This window comes from Lepisosteus platostomus, chromosome 12 (genome assembly GCF_059453375.1).
Source record: "Lepisosteus platostomus isolate fLepPlt1 chromosome 12, fLepPlt1.hap1, whole genome shotgun sequence".
Lineage (NCBI taxonomy): Eukaryota > Metazoa > Chordata > Actinopteri > Semionotiformes > Lepisosteidae > Lepisosteus > Lepisosteus platostomus.
Window position 1 is genome coordinate 13,546,382 of NC_142622.1, and position 24,850 is coordinate 13,571,231.

The 24,850-nt window shown below is 35.6% G+C and overlaps 1 long non-coding RNA gene across 3 annotated transcripts in view; it reads left to right on the top strand.

Annotated features, from left to right (window-relative positions):
* LOC148651124 (uncharacterized) overlaps nucleotides 1-24,850 on the top strand; it is a 242,970-nt gene that overhangs the window by 67,217 nt on the left and 150,903 nt on the right. For all 3 annotated transcript variants that reach the window (XR_015925665.1, XR_015925664.1, XR_015925663.1), the window contains exon 4: nucleotides 12,152-12,200. This is a non-coding gene — a long non-coding RNA (uncharacterized LOC148651124). The remainder of the gene's footprint in view (nucleotides 1-12,151; nucleotides 12,201-24,850) is intronic.

The following is a 24,850-nucleotide window of genomic DNA, read 5'->3' on the forward strand; positions in this document are numbered from 1 at the left end:
TATTTGTACTAGATATACAAGCATATACACATGTATACAGTACATATCAGTATATTTTCTGTTACATTCTATTTTCAAGGCAGTTGCCTTTTTTTGTCTTTAGACGGGGATGGAGAACTCCAGTCCAGTCAATCCATCTCTGAGCTTAATCACTTAATTGAAAATAATTCTTTGGATTCTTAAACACCTCACCTATTTATTTCCGTGCATATGATTTGCAAATCAAAATGTTCTGTTTGAACACAGATTTCCTGTAGCTTTTCTGCATTTATACTTCCAGTTGGTATATACTGTATATGGTATATCTGTCCAAGGAATGTTCCTCATAATCAGAACATTAATCATTCACTTGGATTAGCAAAAACACCCATACTGCCACAAAAATTAAACATATCAGGGAAGGTGTATTATATCACAGAGACAACCAATTGAGAATTATACCAGCCTTGTTTACCTTTTCTCAACGTCTGATCATCTTAAGCCTCTATTTCATGCGCTTGAAGCCTCTGCTCAGTAGATCTTGTGTTCTAGACCCTAGATCAGAAGTTTCTGTTTTTCCTGTGCCAAGATGCTCATGTTTTCAAGCATATTGTTTCATGCCAAAGTTAGTATGACATATAGACCTGAATCAAAGACCTCATACAGTGATTATGGTAAAGGATAGAGAGTGGGATGATAGGGCGCACTGTGGAAGGACATGGAAGGAGGGAACAAGGATTATATTAAATTGAAGCCTTTGCTTTCTAAATTTGTTGTGAAATGAGCACAGTGAAGGGTCAGGATCATGCCAGCATGATATCCCAGGCAACCGCTGTGAGTAGAGATGGGGCTTACAAAACAAGATGAGATAGAAGTGGGGCTTCTGTCACTGTAAGGACTACTCAAGGCTTGCTGGTGGCCAACACAGCTTACTTACCACAAACATGGTAATATATTATGTGGATAGCTCTGGAATTCATCTTTAAGGGTTTTTTTAAAATAAATGTACAATGTGCTAAATTAAATACTTTGATATTTTTAAAGCCCCAAAACTACTTGTTTCTTTTAGTTGTATTTTCCTGTCTGTCTAAAAATAGTTTACAGGATTGAAAGAAGTATCTAAGTTTTATATTTTTCCCTCATTTTTCTTTTATGACTTGTTTGCAGAATGTGAAAGCTGCTTTTTCTTTGCTTAATTGATGTAACAGTAACCCTTGTCATCACAGTCTGTGATTCTGAATGCAACATGGACCTGTTCAGTCCTCTTGAGTTTTTTTCCTTCTTCTGGCTCACTTTTATCCATCAACAACCTTATTTCAATGCATTCTATTAGAGTAACCCTTAGCAGCTGCTTAATAATGCCAGGCTTATGTGACATCACTATTTAAACTATACAGAGTTAAAAGAAAGCTGGCATCTAGGAATGTCTAGTTACTCAGATCACAGCACAACTGAATTATATGCTTGTGCACAACTAGCACTGGGATCAGTAAATCCTTAGAGCACCCACATATGCACAAAACATAAAGTCCCCACTCCCAGAGGACTGTATTTTTTTTGGCAAGGTCCAGAAAATAATTGACTTGTAGAACATTGTTTTCTTTGCATACTTATGTTTAGAGCTTGTTGTAATGCTGTGACTGTGATTTAAATTGTGTGACCACATTGGATAATTCCACTGGATAATTGGATTAATCTTAATTAAAATAAGCTTATTTTGTTATTTACAGTAGATACCAGTACACTCAAAGATCAGGGATCTTTGTAGCAAAATTGAGAAAAATGCAAGATAAAGCGATAAAAACATATCAAGTAGGCTGAAGTAAGTACTTCTTAAATCTCTTTCATGTACCTTAAACGCTTTGTACACTACACTTTAGCAAACTATATATTTTGGATTATTCCCTTTTACTCCCAAATCCAGAAAAGCAGTTTTTACTAATACTCAGTACTAGGCAACACGTCTTTCAACTTCAACTGTTTGTGGGAGCCTATATGCAGGAAGTAGTGCATGCATGATGTCTCATAAATGGCTAAGCAGTATTATTTAATATTGTTAATGACATTCATTATTCATTTTTGGTGAGTCAGCAGATTATGAAAACTGTAAATGTGCTGCAGATTCTGAGATCTAGCTCAGCACCGCCCTACTAATGTTCTCTTAAAAGAAAACAAAAAATGTACAATCTTTTATCCCTGATAATACTTGTATATGAGATCAAATGCTTGTTAACCTTTACTGCAAATCATGAAGCTCAAATGCTTTCATTCAACATTCCTTATTTGCTCATAGTATGGTTAGAGTGTCTATTGCCAATGTGTGTGGACTGACAAGAAGCATATTGAAAACAGTATCTTGAGTGAAATAGCTTTTTTGTCTTTTGTTCTGGTGTTTTTGTTCTTTGGGACTTCTTTTATATTCATAAAGAATGCTAGTGGATCCTCAACTTTTACATCAAAGTAGAAAAACAACTCAATGGGAACCTGAAATTCATCCCTTTTCCTCATTACTGCTTAGGTTATGACATTATTTTGTTAATTGAAGTCTCTTATTGACACTTTTGGACCAATATTAAAAGTATTAACAGTGTAAGGAGCTTTTCGTTAAATGTCTGCTGGGCATTTTGCTGCTGACCCACAGGTCTGTAGAAATTACAAGGAGAGTAGGTAGATGGTAAAGAAATCGTGATAGACATAGAGTTGACAAAAATGACAGTTGAAGTAATAAATTAGATAGGTGGCACACAAAAGATAAAGGATTATAGGAAATAAAATGGTGTCTTCTTATGCTTCTTGAAACAAAACAAGACAGCAGTCTTAGTTAAATTCAGAGTTCTCTAATAAAGATTAAAAAAATTTGAAGGAGATGCAGAGACAGTCCAGATATTTCTTCAGAACTACACTTCTAATTTAAAGCTACAAAGATAAAGTCTTCTCTACAAAATGATTACAAACTGTAATGATTTAGCAGCCCTTATCAGCTGATTGATAGTTCTTAATTGTGGTAAATTATGGTAAATTACAGCTAATAGTTCAACTAGTGAATTGGTGGACTGCTATTTCATTTGTAACAAATCTCCAGATTGGTTACTTAAATTAATTTGTTTTTTTCTTAATTTTAAGCAATTGGCATTTATAGAACATCTTAATAATACATGTTCTATCAATGGGAGTTTCAAATGGACAAAACACCTAATGTTTTAAATTATGTTTCATAATTTAAAACGCATCACTTAAATTAAGTAAAGAAGTATGAGCTCTCCTGTGCATTACAGCAGTTCAGATTGATTCAGAGTTTTGCTTAAGCATGGTAGTGTAAACTAGATGTAATTTACCATGTTTAAAAATGTTATTGTAGTAAATATGTTTCATGTAGGATAAGAATAATCTGGTACAAAATATTACGTTTTGAAGATTTGAAAATGTGAAATAAACAGAATCTTGGAGGGCAATAGTAGACAGGCAGTGTCCGATGAATGCTGTAGTTTTAAAATATGACAGCTATATGAGCAGCATTCTGTCTGACCTTATAATAGAGAGCAATGAAAAAGAACCACCAGGATATGGCACCAAATGGCAATCACAGATGAAGCACGATGACAAGGAAAAATGTCATTTACAAATGTTCCTTTTTTTCCTTTTGTTTTTACACCAAAAAAATACCTCAGCTTTAAGCTTTCTGGCACTGATCCGGCCACCAAGGGCAGACTTGCTTTCAGTCCTGTTTGCTTTTTTATAGATTTCTTTGTTAGAGAAGGGCAGCAGCGGGAGACACAAGCACTGCCATCCGTCTTGTAGCAAAGCCAACCTCTTTTATGTCAAAGATGTATAAACAGGAACCTCAGGGCCTTTCTGTGTGGAAGGGCAGCCGGTCCCAAGCTCTCAGAAACCGCACCAAAGGCAGAGAGATAAATGAGTGAGAAAATGCTGTTTGGGGAGCTCTGGGGCTTTATTTTAGCTGTAAAAAGCTTTTCTACAAGAGCTGGAGACTCTTGTCCATCACCAAATGAGTAAGCAATGCATTCTTAAATTACAGCCCTGAATAAAAGAACTGCATTTAGAGCAGAATGAGGCCCAGGAACAGAGCACAGCAGTCATTGCGGTGCACTATTGCAGTGACTACCACAAGGCAAGATAAATGCACTAATTAACTTAGCTGGAGAGAGAAACCAAAACCCAAGTCTTATATTCTACAGACTAACAGTTACCATTGTAATTATTCTGGTGCCTTGTGCATTCATGCAAGCATGAAAGCATCCCTTAATATACTAAGTCTGCTGTCAGCTACACAAGCCTTTTTTGCTTGTTGTTTTCTTGTGGAATTAATTTTAAATGGGGAGAGTCCTAGCTCACTTTTGTTTTTGTTCTGCTGATAGGTTCACCACCATTTAGCTCCTTGTTTATAGTTCTACAATCTCCCAGTGATGCAGCTAAATCATGAACTTGTGTCCTCTCACAAAGAAGAAATATTTTGAGTTTTTTTTTTCATACAGATTCATGCAGCTAGCACTCTAATTTCAGGAGTATCGAATAGAAAGGATTGTAGAAATGGTATTTTCAAATATTCTTCACATGGTGCTACTTAACTTGCACCACATGGCGCAACATTAATGTGGGTCTAAATTTATTGGGATTTATGCTATCAGAATTCACCATGTGTTGCTATTTAATCTCTACATTACTTTGCTTGCATTTCAATGGGCCTTCATCCCTCAGGTACAATAAGGCAGTCACTTCTTGGAAGCAGTAAATGAGAAGACCCAGTTCCCGATGATAAGAGCTCAAAATACATTCCTTAAAATATTTTTGTAACTATTGAAGTAATTTAAGTATTAATTCTTTAATGACAGTAATTGGAGAGGATGTGGTGAGAGTAATGAACTGAAAATCTTTAGCACATCAGGATTTTTATATTAAATTCGTTTTACATGTCAATTGATGGATATTTTTCCTGTATTTGCAAATATTCTATACCCTTCTCTGTGTAAAAATTCAATTTTCTGAGGAATCCTACAAGCAAATGGCAAAGGTGAACAACTGCATATGTTAATCTGTGAACAAATAACATGGATGTGGACACAGGGTAAAGAAGAAGCTTCTTAATGATTTTTTCTCAAATTACAGACAGTAGGCATTTAGGCAAACTGAGTGTTTGTATTGAGAATACGTTATTAAATGTAAAACAGAGGGAACAGACCAGGCATGAATACTCAGATTGTAGTGATATAATTAGTGGAGTACTGCAGGAATCTGTATTAGGACCACTGCTCTTAATTTATATCAGTGATCTTGATTCTGGTATAGTTAGTAAACTAGTTAAGTTTGGAGATCTTACCAAATTAGATACGGAAACAGAGCTCTTTAGTAGAATCGGCAAATTAAATTCAAAAAGATTTTGATGAAATTCTTCACTGGTTAAACTGCAGACAGGTGGTGTTTAATGTAGACAAGTGCAGGGTATTGCATATGGGCGTAAAAAAATAATTAAACAATTTTAAAATACAAAAGCAAAACTGCTTATGAAAAAGACTTAGGTGTTGACACATCATTTACCTCTTCTGGATAATATCCAGAAGCAATTAGAAACTAAAGAAAATGTTAGCACATGCAGTTAAAAGTGTAGAATTCAAATCATGGAATATTATATTAAAATTGTTTAATGCACTAATTAAGGTCTCAAATATTTGTTGGATTTGTCCATTTACATTAGTGAATATTTCTGTGCATTGTGTATTTCTAGGTATTTAAGGGAGAAATGCTGGTTTGAAATACTATTTTCTGAAAACATAAGTTTTAACATAACCAGTAAAATGTAATTTTATGTCTTGGGTGCTGGAGAAATTTTTCTTTTTATGTAGTGGCAATCGTAAACAATTAGTACATGTCAAACTGAAAGAAACCATTGGACACTTTAAGTGCTTTTGAAGGCAATTTAAATAACTGTCAGCTGCATTAGAAGAAAAAAGCAGGTAAAGGACAAGCAGTAAATCTTAATTGTCAAGTGATGTCTTATTTGTGCAGAAGTTCCAGTTAGTAATAATTTATTTAGGGGCAAAATAAGTTTAACGTTTGTTTTTTTTAACACTCCAACACCCTTCAAAAAAGAGATCATAATTCAGTTTCTTCATTTGGTTTCATATCCAGTTGCATTTGCATTGTCAACTGTCAGTGCACAGTCAAAAATGATGCTCATTATATAACTGCTTCATAAAGTACTTTCATTGGGATACACTTTGAGTTGGTCCCTACATCTGAGTTTTATAGTTTTGGCAATAGCGAGTCTACAAGTTTTCAATAACCATTTAGTGTAACAACATTAAGTGAGAAAACCAAACTTGTTCCATACATTACAGAAAAACAATGCCTATGCCATTATTATTTTCTGTTAAGGTTGAAATGCGTTATTAGACTGAAATGATGCATGCAAAAAGGAAAAATACACCTTTTTTGTGTATTTACTGTATGGATTCTATTACATGATAAGATTTTCATTTGCTACTAGTTTGTATTTTTATTAAGACATTTTAGCCATTTTAGCTATGTTTACATTGCGTAATGGTGTCATCAAGGACCAAAAATTTATTTCATTAACTCCAATACAAGACTATGGTTTTTTGTTCATTTATGCCAGTGCTGGACAATGCTTTTCTGTAGCAAGACTTTCACCTGCTGTGGGTTGTAATGGAGGGGTTGAACCCTCAGAAGCATATCTTCACATGATAGTTATACTTTCTGCAGTAATAATTACACCCTGCTGTGAAATACCTGCTGTTAATACATTTGTCCTCCTACTCCTTTTGTTAACTCTCATTCAATGTGTAGTGGTTGCCTTGCAGCATCTTACAAACTGTATATACCAATAAAGTAAAATTTAAAATAAAAAGGCTTATTAATTATAATTATTTTAAAGCATATTTATTATTCTTATAGCCAGCAGCTTTATTACCCTGCAACTCACAACTGGCAACCCAGTGAAGCTAAGTAGGTTTGAGCCTGACCAGTACCTGGATGGCGACCTCCTTGGAAAGCTAAGGCTGCTGCTAGAAGAGGTGTTAGTGGGGCCAGTAGGGGGTGCTCACTCTGTAGTCTGTGTGGGTCCTAATGCCGAAGTATAGTGACGGGGACACTATACTGTAAAAAAGGTGCTGTCCTTTGGATGTAGAACCAGTTCTAAATGAAAATTTCCAGGGCATTTTTGAAAAGAGTAGGGGCGAAACCCCGGCATCCTGGCCAAATATCTCCATTGCCTTTACCAATCATGGCCTCCTAATAAACAGCTTCATTGGTCTGTTAGCTGATGTGTGGAGAGAGTACTGGTGTCCCCATTACCTGTATAGTACTTTGACTGGAGTCTCCAGAAAGGCAGTATATAAGTCTAAGGATTCTTCTTCCGGTTCAGCTTCTTCTAATTTCTTTTAGTACAATACAGTTTGTATTGGTAGGGTTAGTTGCAGTTGTTTCAGAAAGTGAAAAATAGTATAACAATATAATTGTATATAGAGGTTGTTTATTCTTTAAGGAAACTGCCATTTTTAAGTTATTGTGCTGCTATCTTGTGTGCATAATTGTCAGGAGATATGAGCTGCTGCTTTTAAATCATGTGTCCATCGTTGTCATGCAAAACAAAGTGTTTTTATTTAGATTTGCCAAAACACGAAACTGTATCCCCATACATCATTTATTTTGCAGCCTTTATATCTTATTCTTAATATGGTGTTGCAATCTGTGTAATTTTAAGCACAGATTGCAGTGTCATTTGGGGAGAATTGAATTCTGACTTAATTTTCTGTTGAAAAGCTCACTATAGTGGCGGAGGAAGTTGATGAGTAAAAGTGTGTGTGGGATGTGGTGGTGGTAGTGTAGGGAGACTGGAGATAGGGATTCTGTGCTTGTTGACATACTCAGTACCTCCCTGATTAAGATTCTCTTTTTTGGTCCGTATCTCTCTGGTCTGTATCTCAGCATACTATAATCTTAGTAAATGTCATACAGAACTCTTTATTACTGTCTATGTTTGTATGTTTATTAACACCTCATAACAGCAACTCAAATCTAATACGTAATAAGTAACAACCTATCCAGATTTCCAGGGACTTGGTGAAGTTATTTTAACAACTCAGATGCTTTTGTTTGGCTGCACATTTCTTAAGGTGTGATTTGACTTTTCATTAGCAATGTTTAACCCTGTTCCCTAAACTATATATCAGTCAACTATAAGCAGCCCACATAGTAAAGTTATTATTGAAATTACGCTGCATTCTTAGATTGTTACATTGTAGTTTAAAATTATCATCTTTAGATTTGAAAAAGAAAGATGTATTGTGAATGATTTTAAGAATTATCCGTAAAAAACACATTATCCTTAACCTGCCTAAAATGCAAATAGTTTATTTAATGGCAATGGTTACATATTTTATTCTCTCCTCCTTATTTCATCTAATCTCCTAATTTTATTTTGTTCTTAAAGTTATGTTTTTTAGTTACTTTTAACTAAACCAACTTTTAACCACGTTTACAAGGTGAGTAGTAATTTGTTGAAATCTTCAATTCACTTTATTTTTATATAGAGCCTTTCACAATAAGGTTGCCCCAAGGTGCTTAACAAAGCAAGTTACAATACATGTTGTGAATACAAAGCAGAAAAGACCAGAGGGGTCAGAGACCTCTAGGGGACCAAGGTCAACTGGCTGCCCAACCCCTTTGATCATACTAACATTATACAATTAAAAAAAGGAATTGATGAATAAGGGTATTAATCCATCCATCATGTCTTCTGTATGTCAGTACTCCATGCAGATCTGTATAGACCAGCAAAATCATCCTAAATGATAGCTATATCCAGGATGTCCCTCTTGGATCCATAGCAGTGATGCAGCATCCAACTCAGATGGTGCCCAGCCCGGGTGCCATCCGGATATGTGGGGAGGAAAATAGGATACTTTGTTCAGAACAGATGTGTCTATCTGGTGGGCCAATGCAGAGACACACAATGGCATGGACAGCAGTACCAGCAGCCATTGTTGCAGCAGGCTATGATGTAGGGAACATAAGCTATATGTTTTGAAACTGTGCATTACTGTTTAAGAAATTACTAGATTATGGATTCTGTCACATGCATGTAAGAGCCTTTTCTCAGAAATCATGAAAGAATATTTAGGCATCAGACGCATAGATTATTTTTTAGTGCTGTGTTAAGTTGTCTTGAAAGAAAAATGAAAATTAATGTAAAAAAATTTTAGTGTTTAAATTTTTTGGTATTTCTCTCAGGAAAATTGAAAAAAACATTTTCGAGTATGAAAGTGTACTTTTTGTTGCATGATTTTAGTTTTGTTTTTCAGTAAATTTCCTGTACCTAAATAATACTAGGATACAAGGTCAGTAGTTCATGACTTATTAGTGCAATTCATCTTGTTGTGGATATCTGACCTCTTGTAGATTAATGTATTTCAAAGCATTAAGTAGCACCTTATTACCTTATTTTCCATTGAATGGTTTCCTAAAAAGTGAAAATCAGCAAATTTTGTTTGTAAAATTAGTTTGATATAAATAATTGGAATTGGAGTTGCAGCATTTATACACAACTGAAAACATACTAAACATACTTGTATACTCTCCATTAAAAATGACTATGTGCTGTAATTAACACTAATAATTGCCTACTTAGTTTAGGTTAAAACTACCTCATATTGCACAGCATTTTTTATACAAATTACTTGTCATTTTAATCGACACTTTAAATGGTAGAAAATCATAAAGCTGGAGTCTTGATTATTTGAGTGCAAATGAACTTTATATTATAGAATATATATTTAATTAAAATCTAATTGGTTTTCATCTTGAATTCATAAATAGCTGCCTTTTGACCTTCATGTCAAAAGCATCATATCTTGATGTTATTTTTTTTGCTGTCTTTGTACACATTCCTTTTATTTTAAAGAATTACATATATAGTAAATTAAACTACATTTCATAATATCTGATGATTAAAATAGCAGTTAATGCCCTTCAACTAGAAATAATCTAAAGGCTAATGCAAATTAAAGTCTTGATGACAGCTCTTTAGCCCTTAATACACTTATCATGACCCATGCTTAACCTTTAAGCACTGATGGAAATCTTAAGTAAGGCCAGATCTCATTATATGCTTACAAGGTAACCAACTCTGTGTTGTATTAAAAGACAAAATTACATATAGTGAGAGGAAGGTTAATGGAATACAATGGTGATTCCTTTTGGAACCACATTCCCCAAGGCTGAAGAGTATTACCTATTGTGCTACGCAAACCAGGACAGATGTGATAGTACTGTAGTGAACTCCAGCTTATGCAATATATAATGCGCAAGACCCAACAGGTGTTAATGTGTTAATTTTTTTAATATTGGGTGTGTTGTTAATGTTTTGAATGACTTTTTCTACTATAATGAAGAAGTGTAATGATTTTAAGTTAAGGTAATAGGGTTTATTTTCAGCTAAAGGAAAACCATTTTCTCTTACTGATTGGTATATAACTGAAAACATTATTTACTGGATCATGTGAGGCAGAAATGCATTTCTGTTTTTGTGATGTAAAAAATAAATGCCTTCATAAGAGGCAAATGGTTCACTGACCCATAAAATTGTTTTCTGGAATGAACTGTTATCCTTCTATATACTGTACGTGTTACGCAGCGGCTAAAGTGTAGGACAAAGTCTAGCTTGGGCACTTTATATTTCTCTGGGCATCCTGTGTAATCCAGTTGCACTCTTAAGCAGATTAGCAAAGACAATACAATTCCCAAAGTTATTTGTGTTTTTTGCTGTTCATATTTAAACATATTAGTGTGAATTCACACAAAGGTATACATTTTAAGTGTTTTACCCTGATATTTAATTCCATGCCTTTTAGCAAATACCTCCCTGTCTACTAAACAGTTTTACTGATGAATATGCTTTTGGAGCTATGTTTGTATTTTGTGCAGTCTAGTTATTGTTAAACTAACATAAAACCTTTTTGGTACTGTCAATTTTTTATTTGTATTAGGAACTAATCTGTTAATGTAATTTTACATTTGTTGTTAAATGCTCCAGTGCTGTCTTGCATTAGCTACTCACAATCCAATTTTTTAGTTATGTTAAAAAAATGCATCCTGACCACAATAGTTATGCTTTTTCTATTACATTATGGCTTGCACTAGCAATCTGAAAAGCCCCACTTCAGTTGACTGCAGAAGAAACACCCACAAATTTAAGCAATTTAAAAACAAAATTCATATAAATCCACAGGCCTCATCCAGAATGAAAAACCAATTATCCCACAATAAGGCCTTATTTGAACTTCAGAGAAAACAAATCTGTTTATTGCTTTGGATTCTCTTTAAACATGTCTCAAATGTATTAGCAGTTTGAAGATCAGGAATTATATAACATAAAGCAGACATACAGCCCATTTTATGTTCTTATAAGATGTGATTTTAAAGCTAATGACAAGAACTCTTTGTAAATTATTTAAACAGTATTTTTTAATTCTTAGTGTGCAACTATTCTCAGTTGTATAATTTCAACTTTTTAAAGCTGCTCATATGTAAACAAGAACAATGTTTAAACAGTTTAGATGGGCAAGATTCATGTTAGTCATGAAAGGACTGTTGGAGCAGTATCAGGATCCTGTTGGCCAAACGTCTTTTGAACAACTCCCAATCCAAGGATGTAAACAGATTAAATGTTGGTATATAGTAATAAATAGAATGGACAATTCCTTTTTTGAGCAGCCTAATTGTCTTGCATACAGTTCCTTTCCAGGAAGGAATTAAGTTAATTTGTTTATTCATCTTGAAATAAGAATTACTTTAGAATGAATAGGACTAAAGAAAGTATGGCAATTCAAATGAACAAATGAATAAAATAAAATTTAATTTCAGAACAGGACATGGTATATATATTTAAATGTTGGGGCTTATTTTTGTGTAGGAAGTTGCATTGACTTCAGTTGGTTTTAATTTAAAGGTATATGTCTCTAGTTACTTTCACTTTCAATCTTTCAAGCTGTACTTGACACAGAGTAACCTTTACATGTAACTTTTGGGTTAAGGTCTAATCTCTTACCTGCCTGAGTATAATTTAGCACATGATGTGATCTGTGAAAGATTGAATAGTTTCAGATATTTTAAAATATCATGTATTGTTTTGTTTCAGGTGTGGATTGAAAGAAATGCTGAAAAGATTGAAGGATAACATTAATGTGGTAAGCCTTGCCTTTGCTGCCTATTTACTGCCAATTCCAAGGCCAAGTGCTTTGTCTGCAGTTTAGCAAGTCTTTTGTTTTTACATAAGGATAACAGTCAAAACAGGAAGGCACATGAACAGCTGTCTCTATCTAAGACCTCTGATATGTCTTCTGTGCTTCTTAATTACAGCTCCCACTTTCAGATTGGTTGTTTCCTGCTTAGCAATCTGCTTTAGTACTTAATGCCGCAAGTCCGTGACAACTGCATTAGGCATACTCCTGGCTCCTTTTGCGGTCTATTGGGATTGGTTTATTCATTTATAAATATTGCCTGGCACAGCTGTTTGTGGGCTATGGTCGACTTTTTTGGCATGTGTATGTGGAGCTCTCCATATCAAATTGAAAAGATTGTAAAATTTGCTTAATGCATGTCACAGCTGCCAAGCTTAAAATGTATAGGATGACAACCGGTGCAACGGTGAATAAGAAAGTTGTAAAAGGATGGGATGACAGGAATTTCTTGGTCATGTCACCACTTGGTATCTTAGATATATTGGATAGCATTGCAAAAGAGGTATGTATAGCCCTAATGCAGTTCACATAAAATGTAGCAGATGTACTTTTTTATAGAATTGTGCTCAAGTAAAAACAAGATAGCATATACAAACATCTGGAGCATTGTTCAGTCACTAAACCCAGTACATATCATATTCTGAGATTATTTTACCATCTCCAGGAGTTCGTTAGCATTTCACAAAAAAGGAACAAAAATAACAATTGATTATATGTCATAAAAAGAAGCAGAGACAACTAATTTATTAAAAATTACCAAATTATTCCACTTGTTCTCTAGTTATGTGCTATGTTAAGAAACGTGAAATGTTTGGAACTTCTTACTTTGGAAATGGTTCAAGTAAATCAGAGCTAACCCTATAATCTCTATATTGCAGTGGTGGGACATTTTTGCTTTCATTCCGATTGGAACTACTTAAGGTTTTGAAAGAAATATCGATTAAGTAAAAGACAGGCAGACCCAAATGTCATGCCAAATGGTGAAAGGGTGCTATATTAAAGTAAGGTATTCTTAAGCATACTAGCAAAAGTGTATCAGTAGAAATTAGAAGTACCATCTGAATTAGAAATTGTTGTACACCCAGAGCTCATAGACAACACCTGTGTCACTATCTGTAGTCTGTGTCTGTGTCTTAGGCAAGCACTTCAACAAAAAATACAGACTCTTTAGGCTTAAAAAACCCACCACATGCTCTTATAGAGCAGCCCTTCCCTCTTGTTCTGCCTTTAGTGCTACTTCAGATTGTTCAGCTTTATGGGCTGTAGAATGCTTCTCTCCCCAATACACAGCGAAAGACTTTTTTGCCATCATTAGTCTTCTTTTGCTAATTGAAACTGTGCATCACTGTGTATTTGTACAACAAATCACGCAATATGTAAATTAATAAGATAAATAGATGTGAATAGGGCACTTGGCTTTGTTAATGACAGCATACAACTTGAGTTTACCTTTGTTGAAGGGATTATAATTCCCAAGCATTTGCAGATGGGATAATTAATTACCAAATGAAGCATCCATAGATGCTCCCATGTCTTTTGTTTTTTTTGCCTACAGATACAATGTATGAGAAATTGTTTAATAATGTGAAATATCAGAAATTTGAAAGAAAAGTTTTTTGTTGTTTGAATGTGTACATGGATACATTTACTAATCGACTCACTGATATGTTCCTGTTTTTCACTTATAAACTGTATTTACAGTGCCTTGCGAAAGTATTCGGCCCCCTTGAACTTTTCAACCTTTTGCCACATTTCAGGCTTCAAACATAAAGATATAAATTTTTTATTTTATGTGAAGAATCACCAACAAGTGGGACACAATTGTGAAGTGGAACGAAATCTATTGGATTTTTGAAACTTTTTTAACTAATAAAAAAATGAAAAGTGGGGCGTGCAAAATTATTCGGCCCCTTTACTTTCAGTGCAGCAAACTCACTCCAGAAGTTCAGCGAGGATCTCTGAATGATCCAATGTTGTCCTAAATGACTGATGGTGATAAATAGAATCCACCTGTGTGTAATCAAGTCTCTGTATAAATGCACCTGCTCTGTGATAGTCTCAAGGTTCTGTTGAAAGCGCAGAGAGCATCATGAAGACCAAGGAACACACCAGGCAGGTCCGTAATACTGTTGTGGAGAAGTTTAAAGCCGGATTTGGATACAAAAAGATTTCCCAAGCTTCAAACATCCCAAGGAGCACTGTGCAAGCGATCATCTTGAAATGGAAGGAGTATCAGACCACTGCAAATCTACCAAGACCTGGCCGTCCCTCTAAACTTTCAGCTCAGACAAGGAGAAGACTGATCAGAGATGCAGCCAAGAGGCCCATGATCACTCTGGATGAACTGCAGAGAACTACAGCTGAGGTGGGAGAGTCTGTCCATAGGACAACAATCAGTCTTACACTGCACAAATCTGGCCTTTATGGAAGAGTGGCAAGAAGAAAGCCATTTCTCAAAGATATCCATAAAAAGTCTCGTCTAAAGTTTGCCACAAGCCACCTGGGAGACACCCCAAACATGTGGAAGAAGGTGCTCTGGTCAGATGAAACCAAAATCGAACTTTTTGGCCACAATGCAAAACGATATGTTTGGCGTAAAAGCAACACAGCTCATCACCCTCAACACACCATCCCCACTGTCAAACATGGTGGTGGCAGCATCATGGTTTGGGCCTGCTTTTCTTCAGCAGGGACAGGGAAGATGGTTAAAATTGAGGGGAAGATGGATGCAGCCAAATACAGGACCATTCTGGATGAAAACCTGTTGGAGTCTGCAAAAGACCTGAAACTGGGACGGAGATTTATCTTCCAACAAGACAATGATCCCAAACATACAGCAAAATCTACAAAGGAATGGTTCACAAATAAACGTATCCAGGTGTTTGAATGGCCAAGTCAAAGTCCAGACCTGAATCCAATCGAGAATCTGTGGAAAGAGCTGAAAACTGCTGTTCACAAACGCTCTCCATCCAACCTCACTGAGCTCGAGCTGTTTTGCAAGGAAGAATGGGCAAGAATTTCAGTCTCTCGATGTGCAAAACTGATAGAGACATACCCCAAGCGACTTGCAGCTGTAATCGCAGCAAAAGGTGGCTCTACAAAGAATTAACGCAAGGGGGCCGAATAATTTTGCACGCCCCACTTTTCATTTTTTTATTAGTTAAAAAAGTTTCAAAAATCCAATAGATTTCGTTCCACTTCACAATTGTGTCCCACTTGTTGGTGATTCTTCACATAAAATAAAAAAATTATATCTTTATGTTTGAAGCCTGAAATGTGGCAAAAGGTTGAAAAGTTCAAGGGGGCCGAATACTTTCGCAAGGCACTGTATTGCACTGTAAACTAAACTTTTATTTCAAGTTGTGGATGACCTACATCTTGAACAGTAAGGCACTTAATAACGGTACCAAGCAGATATAAATACAAATTTTGATAGTCTATCACAACATCCTGCTAGATTGCATGGTCTTATTTGACTGCCAAGAGCAAATTTGTTAATCTTAACATCTTTACATCTGATGGTTTTCACTACAGCAAGCATGAGTCCAGGGTTTTGAAATATGCAGTAAAAAGTTCTCCCTGAAAGATACATGAAACAAAATGCAGCGGTTGATAAAAATGCAGCTTTCAATCGAGATGGGTTAACTTTTACTCAGTGTTAACTGTACATTGACTTGTACTCAGCATTATCCCGTTGTAGTTTATCTCATTAGATCTTAGAAGCTAAGACTGATTGAGCCTGGTTAGTATTGGAATGGGAGGCAGTTTATTAGTAAAAATCACTGTATTATAATTTGATATAGAGATAAATCTAAAATCTAAAGGATTGTGTATTCATTCAATATGAAATGTATCATGTGCACATTGAAAGAGCCTAACATACATTTTTTTAGTTGCACACAATTCACTTCTTGTTCTTTGAAAGATGAACCCTGGTCATTCTTCAGTCTAAAGTCTTTTGACATTACTTTGCAGTCTTGCCTGGACAGAATCCCAGATTCAGACTTCACAGACGTCTAATGCTGGTTGGACACTCACATCCTGGCTGGCCAGAAAGTGTTAATGAATGTATACTGCACTAGTCTTCCTTTCCTGGTTTTGCTGAATTCATATTTTAATGTCATGTCTTCAAAAAAATGATTTGCAGGAGATTTCCCTGATATACTTTGAAAAACGTGTTCCAGAAGTGTTGAATCATAAAAAAAATGGACAAGTGACAAATGTGCTTAAAGTCTGTTAATGGTTTCACCTCTTCGTTCTTTACACTTCTTTTTCTAAAAACAGTAATGGTTTTATTAGCAAAGGAAATATGAGTGAAAGCTTTGTGGGCAACACATGAAGATGACTTATTACTTTTTCTCCTGCAAGTTTTCAGAGAATAAAGATGTACTGTATTTCAGAGAATGTCTAGAGGTACACCTCTAGGTGGTCTTTGATGAAGTGTTCATTTACTAAAACAGTTTTAAAATAATAGAGAATAATGCTGTGAAAACTCGACCATAAGAAAAACATGTATTGGTATAGTAGTGCATTTTTATTGATCCCGGCTTTGTCATATGTTAATTTATGTGTGATTCCAAGGAGGGTGGCAACATTCAAGAGTGTTCCTTTAATCTTTCTTTAGTATTCAAAATTAAATTCTAAATCCTATGATTTGAAGAATGAGCTGCATGATGGCTTAGTGGTAAATGTGTCTGCCTCACATAGCTTTTGGGTCATGTGTTTTATTCAGAACTGGGAAGTCTTATGTGTGCAGTTTGCATGTTCTATCTTTGTGTTTGTGTTTTTGGCTGGGTGTGATAGTTTCCCACACCTTCAAAGATCATGCTGGCTTTGGCTAATAGGTAAAGATTAAATTGTGTGTTTCAAGCAAGGGACTAACACCCCATCCAGGATATAGTACTGCCTTACTCACTTGTTTTCTGGGATAAGCCCTGGGTTGTAATGACTCTTGCCAGGAATAATCAGATTCATGATAATGGATGGATAATGTAAGAGATGCATTTTTAATAGTTATTTTTCTTCTAGTACACCTTGTCTTTGGTAGCTCCCTTTAAGAGAGATGATAGATATGTGTATCAATGTATTAGTACACATTTATATTTAAGTGCAGATAAATTGTAATATGTATGTAAAAAATCAGGAGCTAGACCTGAAATCCCAGATATTAATTTCTTGCTGTCATGAAAGACAACTAAAACAGTTACTTTCATTTAGTAATTACTTTTTTTTTGCAAATACCTTCAAGTTCAAAGCACTGCAGACACACTGCACCAGGTTGAATAGTTTCTGTAAGACTGTATTTGCGTTTGCATGAGTTTAATTTGTACAAATGGTTATTTACCAAAAACATCTGGTATGGGTAATGTTAACAACTTGGCAATTATAGATGATGTACATAGTAGTAACTGTATTTAGAACCATTTTCAGATCACTTTAATAAAAATCAGCATTTTACCATTAGTTTGTATTGTAATAGGAAGTATGTAAAGATGCATGTCTTTAGTATACAAATTAGTTTGTTTCTTCCCATCTTGCACACTGTACAGTGTCATAGAACTTGCACAATAGCCTGGACACTTCACTGCAAGCAGTACTTGTAGTGTCTATTCATGCTTGTTTCTCCTTTTATGTTTTAGAATAGTTTTCTTTCTTCAGTTGCTTTATTTTTTAGTAGTGTGCAGCATAACAGGTTATTACCTTAATTGATCTACTTTCAAATTCCCCCAGCTATTGTATACACATACATGAATATACTAAATGGCATCTTTTCATATTCACAACAAGTAAAAGTGTACAAGGAAAGTGAAGTATGATAATCTTCAAAATATTTTAAAATAAAAAGTCATAGGTCTTAGGTCAAAAGACCCACACACTGCTCTGGATGTAGTTGTCTGTCTGTGGGTTGACACGTGTACATGGTTTTTTATTATTTTGTAGCATACAAAGTCATCTGGGATTGTCAAAAGGGACTTCCCTTTAATTAAGCTTATGAAGAGGAAAGGCTGTCTCAGGTTTACCATGCCTTTTGTGAGGTTTTGGCGACTGATATGCCGCGGTATGCTTTGAATGTGTGTCTGCCTGGATGCATTAGTTTTGAGGGAACTCATTATCCTGGTGTTTACCTCAGTCAAAGGAAGTGCTTGTCAGTGGTGTCTGTGAGCCAGCCTGCCCCAGAAGAGAACAGTCAGGGATGCCTGCAGGCTAAGCCTGACAGGTCATTGGGTTCCTTCTTGAGTCATACAGAGACGGTTTCACTGCTGACAAGGATTTATGAGAAGATAGTGTCAGACCTCACACAGAACAGTGCCTGTCTGTGCCAAGGCAGGAAGGGACAAAAGTTAACTATTTGTGCTCCTTTGTTGTATTTTGCAAAGAGACTTTGATTAATTTTAATTGCTTCCTTTTGGCATTTTTGTTAAGTAAGTGTGATTAAGTCATAATGCAATTTAACTATTCCTGTTCTCTGTTTTTTTTTTGTTCATGAATATATACTTATGATAGTGGACAGTTTAGTGGATTGGAATTGGCTTTTTTTTTACATTACATGAAAAATGATCAACCTGCTGGTTAACAGCAATATTATCTCCATAGTTTGGCAACTTCCATTGTTTTTCAGTCTTGGGTTATTCAGTTGTAATGCTGTAAAGCAGTGACTTGTTTGGTCATTTTGTATGTGAAACATTTTTGAAAAGAAGAAAAAATTGGCTTCCCTTGTAGCCCATTTATGAATGAGGTTCATGAGTCTGAAATTATCATCTATGCAAAGAACTAACTTGATTCCTAATTTAAAAACTTAATAACCTGATGTATTAATAAATGCTTCATGTTGCAAAATTTGTGGTAATTTTAAATCTTGTATACTGCATTACTGGAAGCATAAGTACAAGGTGGTTGCATAATAAACTAAATGTGAATTATTAAGCGTGCAAGTGTAAGAGAGAAGTCTGGCATACACTTGTGTTTTCTGAGAGCATATCTTATGCATTTATAAAGTGCAAAAGGCATTTATGAGGTCATATATACAAAATATGTAGAGAGGTGAAAAGTTCAGATATAGTAAAGAGGCCTTTCTGTACATACTTTCATTTATGACATTCAGTGTTTGTGTTTATAGATATACACTTTCTTCCATCTGTGATGCATATATATTGATCTTAACAGTTCATGTGCAGTACTGACATAAATTATGTATGAATAATACATCTGATATGAAAGCAGTTAACTTGCTTCTATCCATTTGTGGATTAGAATTGAATTGTATTATCTTAGCACTGTAGGTGTTATGCCCTTTTCCTTAAATATTTATTTAAACACCACCTATTGTTTGTACAACTCAGTGTCTTATAAAAAAATAGGCAACTCAATTTATTATTTTTAATGTTTAAGTTAATTATGCTTTTATTGTCCAATGCAAGATAATATTGTTTCTGGAAGATAATGTACAGGGAATCTTCTAAAAGCTATCCTTGGACCCCCAGGTGGTGAACATTCCATCTGGAGTTCAGGCTGGGTCATTGAGTCCAGCAGCAGTTCAGATCTGGTAGGTATCATTAGTCAGTATTTCACAGGTGTTCCCAAGCAACACACTGACCTTAAGTTGGTGGGGTTCTGTTGGGTTTTAGCCAGTCAGAATTTCTCCATTGTACCTTGCAGTATCAACCCCCCTGGCTTTTTTGTGGGAGGAGAAGTGGGAGACTAGACAGTGTTTTTCACAAGATTCATGCAAATCCTCTTCCTTTCATTGCAGTGATTCGATCTGCTTAACAATTGTTGGATTATGGATGTTTTTTTAAAAGAAAAACTGCTGCCAAAGACACTAAGAAAAAATAAAGCTGTACTGCATCTTTATGTTAGTATAAGGATTCCTTGTTTTTTTAAATGAAAGTTTATGCAGTATATGATCAAGTCTGTATTATGACCCCCCCCCCCCCCTGATTAGGTCCAGTGGACTAACAACTTGTAAAAAGTCAAATAAGTTAAATAAGTTTAATTTGATTTTTAATTCTAGTTGCTATAAATAGATTTGCATTTGTTCAGATACTAAAGCTTCCTGAAGTCCTATTTCTACAAAGTATCTCACAAAATCTAGTCCTATGACCAGTTTCTGTAACTCATTTTAAATCATCTGCTTTATCCTAAGGGCATTTTTTTATTTTTTCTCTTTTCCAGGAATCTTAAATAATTCTGGGTAAAGAGAAAACTATTACATGTTGCAAATAAAAAAAGAGTAATTTTCTCTCAAGATTTTCTCCCCTCTTCCCAGAGGGCCTGTGTGCTTTTAAATCCAGTTGTAATGCGTTAGTGCTAATGGGTTAACAGTGTTCAATGGCATGCACTTCAGAAAAAGCAAAGCAATGGCAAGCGGTGGCTGATGTGTCATTAGACTAAGTACTGAATTGCTGTGATAACCCTATCTGTTGTTCACAGCGACATCCTTGTTAATACAGTCAGTACGGACGCACGCGTTTGGGGCCCCTAATGAAGTACTGTTCCTGTTAACCTGAAGAATCCCTGAGACCTTCTCATGTGTTTCTTACAGGAAATCTCCTTAAGGAAATCGATGCAGTTGCAGATGTGGCTGCCTAGCAGAAAATTAGTCTACAGGCAGTTCTCTCACAATTCTGATTAAAGGCTGGGTGAAAAAAACCCTGCTAATGAGCTCGAGTCTAACAAGTTGGATAATCTGCATTTTTCATTGTATTAATAGCTGACTAATCCAGACCTGATATCTTTAAGCAAATCCTGTAATTGATTTAATGTTTTTTTTCTTGCCGTTTTTGTCTTTGCTTTGTGAAAACCTGACATTTAGATTAGTTTGCCGCAGGGCAGGTGTCAGAATTGGAGCGCTAAAAACAAACCAGAATGGAGGCCAGCACTGAAAGCACTGAAAGGGGCTGTATTGTACAAACATTTGTTCTCAGATATACTTTATACGTTTAATAAAGGGAATTTAATTTTGAAGAGTTTAGTGTTGATACTGTTGCTTTTAAAGAAGACAACTAAGTTTTAGTATAGCTTCTGTTGTCTCATAACTTTAAAATATATTAAGTTCATTATAGATGAAATATGGGAATAAATAATGTCTGTAACCTAGAAAAATATGCAAGATTGCTGAAACTTTCTGTAGACTATTTAAAGGAAAAAAGCAAGAAAATCTTACAAAACACAAACCAGGATTTTTAAAACATTTTTTAAGAAACCACTTTTCTTTCCTGCTTTGTAGAGAGACAGCATCTGTAATCCAAAGACCAACATGAATTACTCATACAACCCAGACTCATTACTGACAAAAAAAACAAAGATCAATCCCTACCACAGCTCTGTGTGGGGTATTGTTGCTTAATTGCATACTTATATTCTCTGCTAGGTGCTGTTGAATTCTGCCTTTTGAAGTACCTTCCTCTCTCATTAAACTGAATTACAAAGGAAAGTTAATCTTTTGCATAACATCAAAGGTTTAATAAAATAAATAAATAAAATCAACATATCAACAGGTGAAGTCTTTAGTGTCACAGTCAAGAAGTGCTTGAGTAGCTCTCTGGTATGCAATGTTCAGACACCTCTCAGAGCAGCCATGCAGCTCAATTACACCGGCTAGTTGCATGTTAATGATTGAATAGTATTCCACATGTGCTAATTTAGCAACTAATTAGTAAAATGGCCTAATCAATCCAAGAGTATTTCACATAGGATTTATTCTGCCCTCTTATGTATTTGGATTCATGTGCAAATGACCTGATCTTATTATTCTCTATTTTCCCATGGATGGCAGCCAACCCAAGTCATGGAAAACCTTAATACAGCAGGTATTATGGACCATCCTTAATTCAGCAATTTCTGAACACTTGAAAAAAAATGTTTTGACCACTGAACTAGGTAAGTTGTTCAATTAGGTAGTTCAGATATCATTTGAAATGTAAATCCCAACACCCTGTGGGTTTCAAGGACACAGCTGACCATTCCTGACTTAAGTGAATCAATTAACTTACTAAAAAGATGCTGATTTACGGGTAGCCTATTAAACTTGCTGGATTGCAGTTCTCCAGGATTAGAGGTTGTCTGAACTTGCATTAAGCATAGGCAAGACTTACAGGCTGTGGTCATCAAGAATCTAATGGCTTGATGTACAGGATTTCTTTTTTTTAAAGGAAATGTATCTTTTTTTTCAGTTTTGGCTAGTCTTGCCTTTTTCTCTTATGTATATTTAAAAAGTGTCACAATCCCTAACTATGGTACTTTTAACTGGCTACATTTAAGATATTTGAACAGTTTTATCACAGTTTATCACAGGATTTTGGAATACGGTAGACACTGGAATTTGCACAATAGACAATCCCTTTAAAAATTCCTTTTGGGAGCATTTTGAGTATTATTTGCATGGTATTTTTTCATGTTTGAAATTTCAGGTTGTATAGTAGACTATACATTTCTGCTTTAATTTGCCATAAATTTATCTCTACTGAAACAAACAAAAAAATCCAGAACTTTGTGTTAGCGCTCACGCACGCAAATTACGTATTTATACAGGGGGTGAACAAAATAATGGAAAACATCTAACAAAAAGACTCATATTTTGAAGTAACTAAATTGCAATTAAAATAGATTCTACACAAGTGTTGCATATTAATTTCAATACTAATTACCAATATGTTTCCTCTATCAAAGACCAAAGTCTAAATGGGAATTTCTAAAGCAACATGACAGACCTAACAGATTTTGAAAGAAGTCAAATAGCTAGTGTCTGAATTGCAAATATGTCAGTCACAGAAACTGCAAAATTTGTCTAAAATGACGGCATACACATTTCCCAAAAAAGGAAAGAAGAACAGTGGTTGCAGGTTGAAGCTCACCGACAGTGATAGACGGACACTTAACTGGATAGTTGCTAAAAACCACAAAACAACAGCTTCAAAAATAACAGAACTGAATTGACAGCTCCATGACCCATTCTCAACAAAAACTGTATACAAAGCTGATATTCATGATGGGGCTGCCATGGAACAAAATCCAAAGCACAGCAATACTTTAAGATCTCAAAATTTGGAATTCTAAGCACTGGAATATAGTAATATGCTCTGATGAATCGTCTTTTACTTTTTTCCTACATCTGGACAGGTTTATGTTTGGAGAAAGCCAAAGGAAGCCTTCAACCCACACTACCCATTCCACACTGTTAATCATGGTGGTGGATCTGTAGTGGTATGGGCAACCATCTCGTGGTGTCCTTGGGTCTGATTATTACTCTGCGTGGTAGAATTATGGCCAAGGAAAACAAAACCATTTCCGGCAAATGAGTGCACCCAATGATGCAAACATACTTTTCTCAAGATGTTTCCATATTCCAAGACGATCACAGCCCCCATACACACTGCTAAAGAGATTCAGGAGTGTTTACATTAGTGTTACATTAGTTTACAGGAGTGTTCACAACTCGCAACCCACTGAAGCTAAGCAGGTGTGAGCCTGGTCAGTACCTGGATGGGAGACCTCCTGGGAAAAACTAAGGTTGCTGCTGGAAGAGGTGTTAGTGGGGCCAGCAGGGGGTGCTCACCCTGTGGTCCATGTGGGTCCTAATGCCCCAGTATAGTGATGGGGACACTATACTGTAAACAGGTGCCGTCCTTCGGATGAGACGTAAAACCGAGGTCCTGACTCTCTGTGGTCATTAAAAATCCCAGGGCGTTTCTTGAAAAGAGTAGGGGTGTAACCCCGGCGTCCTGGCCAAATTTCCCATTGGCCTTAACCAATCATGGCCTCCTAATAATCCCCATCTATGAATTGGCTTCATTACTCTCTGCTCTCCTCCCCACTGATATCTGATGTGTGGTGAGCGTTCTGGCGCACTATGGCTGCCGTCGCATCATCCAGGTGGATGCTGCACATTGGTGGTGGTGGAGGGGAGACCCCATTACCTGTAAAGCGCTTTGAGTGGAGTGTCCAGAAAAGCGCTATATAAGTGTAAGCAATTATAATTAATTAACACCAGGATAATGTCACCACGTTTCATGGTCTCCCCAATTACCAGATCTAAACATTATCGAACATTTATGAGACGTTCTGGAATGTAAAGTGTGGAGTAGATTTCCACCTCCTTCATCTCTCAAAAAACTGGAGGCTTTCCTTCTTGAACAGTGGTCCAATATCCCACTAGAAACAGTTCAAAATTTGTATGACAGTATTCCAAGAAGGACTGGAGATGTTCTGAGGACAAACCGTAGCCAAACTCCTTATTTGTTAATAAATAGTTAAAGTATATTCCTTGGTGTTTCTGTTATTTTGCCCATTCCCTGTATATTGGTCCACAGTAAATCGGTGGAATTAAATGCATAAAGCTTGCAAAATAAAAAAAAGAAATGTTTACAAAGGCAACATAAGCAATGGTACAATGAGATGAAAGTTCTGTAATATGCATGCAGAATGGCATACTTAAACAGACTGTTCTTGAGAATGTGCAGGAGATCAATTAGACTGTGAGTCTAAAATCTGAATTTATTCTTTTCACCCACAGTTAATTCATAACCAAAACACTCCTCTGGAGTTCCCCGTGTTCATATGAACCAGAGGCTGAGGAATGTACAAGGATTTAACATAAA